The 6757-nt window shown below is 35.2% G+C and overlaps 1 pseudogene; it reads right to left on the bottom strand.

Annotated features, from left to right (window-relative positions):
- Positions 1 to 767: 767 nt before the first annotated feature.
- Positions 768 to 2518, bottom strand: LOC143583729 (putative (S)-N-methylcoclaurine 3'-hydroxylase isozyme 2; annotated as a pseudogene).
- Between the last annotated feature and the right edge of the window lie 4239 nt (positions 2519 to 6757).

The raw sequence follows: 6757 nt of genomic DNA, 5'->3' as shown, positions 1-6757 counted from the left end.
GAAGGAATGAGCAAGGCAGGAATACTCCCGCCTAAATGAGCCAGTCCGTATGCTTCTGGAAGATCTTTCGTACTATACCTACTAAGGTATGGGCGGAACAGACAAATTGACCAGAACAGCCCATGAACCAATCACAGGGTGACAGCTCACCGACAACAATACGAGGAGGAGCACCCTCTAGTACTGTTTGTCACTATTAGCCGCTGCCTACTCACCAACCCTTACGATGGGACGTGCGCAGCCTACAGTTGGTGGAACAGTGCGTAGCCGGCAGTAAAGGAACAGTGTACAGCAGACCTTTACTGTTGGCCGTAGTCTATCCACCAACCAGCATGGCCTGTGCGTAGTCCACTGTTGGTGGAACAGGAATACTATTCAGCCGGCTGTACCTTCTAGGAAACCTACCTTCGGCTATAAATACTCCAACACCTTGGAATGGTAAGGACATCATCTGATATCTCATTATCTTATCTAGCAATCTCTCAATATACACTTATATTCAGAGCAATCTAGTCTGATTCTCACGCCGGATGGTGGTCACAAGGAGGAACCCCCCCCCTTCTCAGTGACGAGCTTACGGTGTCTGTTTTGCAGGTCACCTGAAGAACAACCTTCTCTGCTGGACCTCATACTCGTGGGAAACATTACTTAACCCCCAGATTATCCGTAATCTGCCTCGGGGTAACCTAGTGTTTCTTCACATCACTTCATTACATGAAATTGAAATACGCTAAATTTAACATCTTTTATTCTTGTAAGATACAAAATAGGACGAGAGTCCACACCAATTAAGCATATTGATAAGATCATTTTTGTTTAAAGATTACCTTTAATGGATTTTCCCTTTTCATAGCAATCCCGAATTTTTCTTGTACGTCAAGCTTCGACGGGTCATCACCATTCGGAAGAGTCCACGCAAACTCGCGAATCAAAGTCGCCAATATATACTCAACGCTCTTGATACCCGATGGCATTCCCGCACATATCCTCCTCCCAGAACCAAACGGTAACAATTCAAAGTCCTGGCCTTTAAAATCAACCTTTGAGTTGGTAAATCTTTCAGGCATGCAACGTAACGGCTCGTCCCAAACTTTAGGGTCTCGACCCATCGCCCAAAGATTGACGAAAACTTTGGTGTTCTTTGGAATCGTATACTTCATAACCTCACAAGTTTCATTCGCTATACGAGGAAGAAGAAGAGGAACCGGTGGGTGTAATCTATAAGTTTCTTTGATGCAAGATTGTAGATAAGTTAATTGAGATAGCTGAGAGACCGATATCTGATCCGATTCGATTTCATTTCGCATCTCTTCTTCTACTTTCGACATTACTTCTTTGTGCCTCAAGAGCTCGGTCATGGCCCATACAACCACGGAGGTTGTAGTGTTACTTCCGGCTACGAAACGTTCCTGTAAACGAAACAACATTTTCAGTCACAAATCCACATTTTTCTAGAGCCAGCTGTTTTTAATAAAAGTTGTCGTTCTAAAAAATAATTAATTACTAAAATATGTTTACCATAACAAATTCATAGATTTGGTTACTTGTGAATCCATTTTCAAGCAGCCTATCCAAGAAAGATTGAGCTTGATCCGAAGACCACGTCGAAGAACCAACGACAGCCCTTCGTTCGTCGATAATAGTCTCCCAGTACGCATGCACCTTATCGACCACTTTCTTGGCTCCCCTTGTAGTTCCGTGAAGATCAAATCGCTCAAGCATCGGGTAAAACGAGCCTAAATCTTTAACATGACCTCCATACTCGATAACTTTATGCATGGACTCTTTTAGCCAGTCACAAGTACCATCTCCATCTGCATATTGCAGCATATCTTTCCCAAATATAATGGAACTCAAAGTGTTTAATAATGTAGTAAAAACCACATCTTCCACGTCAATCGCTTGACCTTGCTTTCGACGCAAGAAATCCACCAATTGGCTCACTTTTTCCACACGTAATCTAGACTGGGATTCCAAAGCTTTAGCCGAAAACAATTCGGATCGACAAATGGTTCTTAAGTTCTTTCATGTTTGGTTACATTCTGACCAAATAAGCGAGTGATGTAACAGATCTTTCTGCTGAAATGCAGCAGGGCCGGCTCGAGACGAAAGGAAACGATCTTGAGTTTTGAGAACTCCCATGGCTGCTTCTGGTGAAGATGACACCACTAGCAAGTTCTGGCCTAACCGAAGCGATATGAGGGGGCCGTATTGTCTGGATAAGATTGCGGTGGAGACGTGTGGTTTGTCTCCTACTTGATGCAAGTTTCCGATTACTGGAAGTGGCGTCGGGCCTGGTGGGAGGTTTATAATGGATTTGGAAGACAATAGTTTTGTTTGTTTGATGACGAATAAAAGGAAGGTGATTGTTGGTAGAAATAAGAGGGGAAAGAGGAGAGTGTTATCTTTAAGAAAGGTTGTGATATCCATTAGAGGTTTGTTATGAGAAGATTAATGGTATTAGGGTTTTGTGGTGTGAAGGAATATGAATATATAAGGGGTATTTATAGGCTTAAAATATCTGCATGTTTGAAGACAGGAAGAGTTTCATTTAAGGAAGATCGCATGAATAATCAACGATATAAACAGTTACATAAAAGGAAAGTCATAAATATCAACGATAATGATCTTATGTGAGGAGCACCATAAATATTAAGGAGATGTTTGTAAACATCTGAATGGAACCATTCAGATGTAAACATCTGATTCATTCAGACTTCAGACTGTTTGGTTTCAAACAGAAAAACATCTGAAAGGCTAAAATTAGGTCTGAATCATTCAGACTTATTGTTGTTGCTGAATGGGACAGAGTCTCATTCAAATCTGACTCATTTAGATCTGAATGAAATAAACAGCCCCTTAGTCATTTAAAAGAAGAAAATAAGCATGCATGGGCGGTGGAACTAAAAAGGCCATTAAACGATTAGTTTGTTAAAAAATAATAATAATTTTATAATCACGTTCACATTGGCGTAACCGTTATATGCAAGATGGTAAGCAATTTTGTTTACGTGACACACCTATACGACTTCACTTTATTTACACATTGCCCATTATAGCCCAAGTGTGATCGAGAAATTAATAATCACTAAAATTCTACTTCCTTTTTATCAAAAAGTTAATATAATGGTCCTGCCACACATAAGGTCACTATGTTAAGTTAGCACAAAGCATGAGAATCCTTACAATACTTTAGGGGTGTTTGGGCTAAGCTTTTGAAAATGGGTAATTTGTATATTGAAACACACAAAATAAGTCTAACAAAATAATTTCTATGAAGCTTTTAAAAATGGTTTTGTTGACTTATTTGCTTTTTAAAAAAAACAAATAAGCAATTTTCAAAACTTAGCCAAACACCTTTTAAATAATGAAACCAGTATGCTCGTGTCATGTCAGCATAAAAATACCACTGATATTGCTAGACAAAGGAATATCACAGGCAGTACAGTCTATAATTTTTCGGGGAATGAAGTTGCCGACAAGCATTTGTTGACGAAAGAAGTTATAGGCGAGAGCTTACCAATGAAAGACCTTCCGTAATACGAGCTGGGTAATTATTTTATCGACGTATTACCGAGGAATACTCCCATGGGATTAAAGTTGGTGGCTATTAATAACCGTCCATTTTTTTAAAACATTTCATATTTATAGTTAAACAAAACTTAATCATTTATTGATAGGGTTACTAATCCCATCTAACTAAAGGTTTTACACTTTTACGTGGCTATGAAGGTGGGGGGGGGTTAATATGGCGACGGCCAGGCGGGAATTGTGAACATAACTCGTAGCCTTATACGCTACACCAATAACTTCTCAGTTGCTTATTTTGAACCAGGGTATTATTGTATAAGAGGTAAGTGCCTCTATTTAGTAGTTTGAGCAGAAAAAAATTAAAGAAGTTAACGAATACATTGGACGTTTTTAGTAAAGAAAAGACGGGAAAAAAAAATAAGTTTTATTGCTGAGAGTTTCCTCTCATCTTCTCTTGTCAATTGCTGCTGTTATTGAATATTCTCGCTAACCCTTGCAAGTTGCAGCAATCCAAGATTTTGTAGGTTATGTAACGTGAAAATCTTTTGTATTCAGATTATTAATATTTAATGCAAGTACGTAGATTACAATAAGATAAATAATATTGTGATTAAATGTTGAAAATGATAATCAAATAGTATTTTTTTTGCGGTGTAAATGAAAATAAATAAATAAATAAATAAACACGGGCATATATATGTAGGGGAAAGTTAACATACAAATGAAATTAACGTGCTAAACGTGAGAATCAAGTAGAGTAATTATATATACAGGTAGAGTAATTATGTATAATTACTCTACTTGATTCCCACGTTTAGCACGTTAATTTCATTTGTATTTGATACATACCCTTTGAAGTTGCGATGGTATAAAGTAACGGACTCCGATCAAACTACACTGACCCGAAAAAGTATTTAAATATATTAATAAAATTTGTTCATTTACCTTATGTTTTTCTTTTAAATGGTCATTTAAATCATTGGTTGGCTACTAACTTATCCAATCATCTCCATTCTTCGAGTAACTTGGAGACCACTCTTGTCACACCCCAATCTACGGCGGAAATGCCGGGACGAGAACTGATTGTCACAGCTCTCAAGGTTACTATCATGCAACATTATTTAAATGACAATATCTATTAACTAAATTAAATTTTCAAATAAATCAATATAAACAAAAACATAATCCATAATCATACAACTATTATCACAACTGATCTTGATTAATTATTTTCTAACTTAAATTCTTCACTAGGTCTTCACCAACCTACATTAAATTTGTACGATAACCTGCATATGTGTATAAATAGAATTTTGTTAACAACACATATTGAGTGAGCAAAACACCAGTTTAAAAGTATAAATAAAAATAAATAGTTGCAACAAGTCATAAAATAGCAAATTAACCAATTGAGCAAGTATAACTGAGATGTCGAGAAACACAAAGGCTAACGACTGGCTTATGATCATGCTAGACTGAGATTATGTTGGACCTCTCCGAATGCGGAAGCATACAAAGAAAATAAGCACATAAACAAGTAAGGTATAAGTTGTTAACACATAAGACAAAGTTGCAGTTTTTGAGTATAAGTATATATATGAAATATAATTTACGCATATGTCCCCAAAACGTGAAAAACAAGTAAAATAGGGGAATGTGGTACTCACCTCAATAGGCGAACAAGAGTGAATAGATAAGAATAAAAATGACGAAAGCGGATCACGCGCGTTGACGATAAGGCCTAATAAGAAAAAAGAATACGAAGACGCTAAGTTAATGAACTAAATCGGATAAACGAGTTTGATAATTAAAATTATTATTAAGTCACTGTTAAACCCTTAATCATAATTAATATAATATTTTATTTTTATATAAAGATAGTATACGAAAAATTATTAGTTTTGTTAAATTACAATTAAAGTATACTATAATACTTTATTATATAAAAATATTGTATAAGTAAAACTCATCTTATAAATATTATTAGGTTATCAATCCGTTAAAAAGTATTATAATATTTAATAAAATATATAAAAGTTTTATACGAATAGAATGCATCCTTAAAAAAAACTATAAGCTTATTAAATTATATAAATATATATAAGGTTTACCTTTTGCATATATATTAAATCATAAATATTAGTTTACGTGATATTATATATATGCATATATACATATATGTATAACTAATTACACTTATACGCGAACGAGCGACACGAGAACACAGGTGTTATAGACGGCTTTAAATAAATAATTTATTTATTTTATTTACTGATTTGTTATAACTAATATTTATTAAAATAGTTTCACAAAAATAATTGCTAAAAAAAACAAAAAAAAGGGGGTTGGTAGGGTCTCGATCCCGAGACCCGCCACACCCAAACCAAGACACAAACCAACTGAACCAGACATGTTGTTTTAATTTACAAAACATTAAGTATAAACAAACAAAGACTGAACAGAAATATACTATAAACCCTAACAGTCGATTTGTTAATCAAATAAATTATGGGGCTTTTGATCAGCATCAAGTCGCGATCATAACCATGTATTAATATACCTCTAATGAGGATTGTAGCAGGGTTAATTGAACTTGATAGATTCCGACGGTGATAGGTTACGAACCCACTGGTGCAGGCCAAAGTAATCTAATTATATAAGGGGTTTAGGTCGGCTAGTGTTTAAAGAAGATATTTGTCAATTTATTTGGATTAACACGAAAGATTTCTTGAATAATAAGCCTCTATATCCGTCGGTTAGTTAATAAGTAAGAACGGATCAGATTTGATTATATTAGCATGATTAGATCGTTTATTAGGCCGAAAATAAAGTAAAGATGATATGCACAAAATCAATTAAACCAATAAAACGAGAATTAAGGTCTAAATTATTGTAAATTGAATTCGGGTACAAGAAACTGAAAATGGATCCGGGTTTGGTTCTTGGATAATCCAGGTTGTAATATGGGTTAAATTATAAATTTACAGTTTGGACCCTAGAGTTTGAACACAGACACAATTGAGATGAAAATATATAATTTGGGCTAAGAGTGTAATAACAATTAAGATTTAATTAAAAACAATTTAATATTAATAAAGTAATCAACTAACTCGTTAAACGCAAAATTTTTAATAAATAAATAAATTCAAAAACCCAAGTGGTTACAACTCTCAGGAAGAAAACCACCACATATGAGAAAACCCCTGGCCCTACATGTAACCCCTAT

Source organism: Bidens hawaiensis, unplaced genomic scaffold, assembly GCF_021521415.1.
Source record: "Bidens hawaiensis isolate Kalapana, Puna unplaced genomic scaffold, B.hawaiensis_p1.1 tig00001519_1, whole genome shotgun sequence".
Lineage (NCBI taxonomy): Eukaryota > Viridiplantae > Streptophyta > Magnoliopsida > Asterales > Asteraceae > Bidens > Bidens hawaiensis.
Note: the sequence above shows the minus strand (reverse complement) of the source record. Positions and strands in the feature narration are given on the sequence as shown.